We start from the raw sequence: 1,121 nt of genomic DNA on the forward strand, positions 1-1,121 counted from the left end.
CTCTTTGAGGTCTGCCTATACTGCATATTTATCGGTCGGATTATTTGCTTGTTGAGTTTAAGGGTTGAATAGAGGTTTTAGCACCTCTTTCATACTGGATTTGACGTGACAATTAGCAAGTTTGGATGAGCCCTACCTGGCCAAGAGTGGACATGCTCATCTCTGATCGTTCAGTGTCTGAGGAATTTAGCAATCATACTTGCAGTGAGCCTGCCGCGCTGACTCGTCACAAGCGGCAAGCACTTTCACTCCGACTTTCGACTGTTGTGCATACCTGTCCGGTGAGCTAAGGCGGGGTGCTTTACCCGCGAGGTTGTATGAGCGCCGACAACACCTTCGGAAGAGTCGCCCGTGAGTGCGCACTTGCTGCAATCGGTAACCTGTCACACGGTGCGCTAGAAATGCTGTCGAAAACTATGACCGCCTTCTTGCAGTCCGAGGTCTCAGGATTCACTTCTATCTTTTGGAAGGAGGGACAGCATAATGCGCATTGTGCCATCTGCTACATTTCACGTATCCCTTCTATCTTTTGGAAGGAGGGACAGCATAATGCGCATTGTGTTATCTGTTACATTTCACGTATCCCAGCAATTAGAATCATCACAGTACTGCCATGTATACTGATCGCCGTGTCGTTGTAGCTCGGAGTTAAGTTCGAAGTTCACATCAGGAAATGCCCCCTCTGGCAAATTTCTACATATAGGAATACATAGTTCATAATACGACTATATTCCATTAAAATTTCACAAAAAGGCCAAAAAATCACATAAAACTGTTAAATCATGCCAGATGACTGACCATTTAGAGAGTACTGTCTTGTAGGTACAAGGGGCCTTGAAACCATCAACATAGAAGGTTGTTGCAGTGTCAATCATATTACCACTGGTCCATGTACAAGGAGCATAGAGACCATATCTAGGTGTAAGTATTGGAGTTGGGGTTTGGTACTTTACTGCTGACACCTCATCCTTGCATGGCTCCCTCTTTGATATCAGTTCATCCCATCTACCCCTAGCTTATATACACATCCTGCATGTACATCTGAAAAGCCAGATATCTCTGTAGCCAACAACATAATTATGGTACCCTGTAGATCACTGAAGTGATGGCTAGGAAACACT

Source organism: Punctularia strigosozonata, assembly GCF_000264995.1.
Source record: "Punctularia strigosozonata HHB-11173 SS5 unplaced genomic scaffold PUNSTscaffold_5, whole genome shotgun sequence".
Lineage (NCBI taxonomy): Eukaryota > Fungi > Basidiomycota > Agaricomycetes > Corticiales > Punctulariaceae > Punctularia > Punctularia strigosozonata.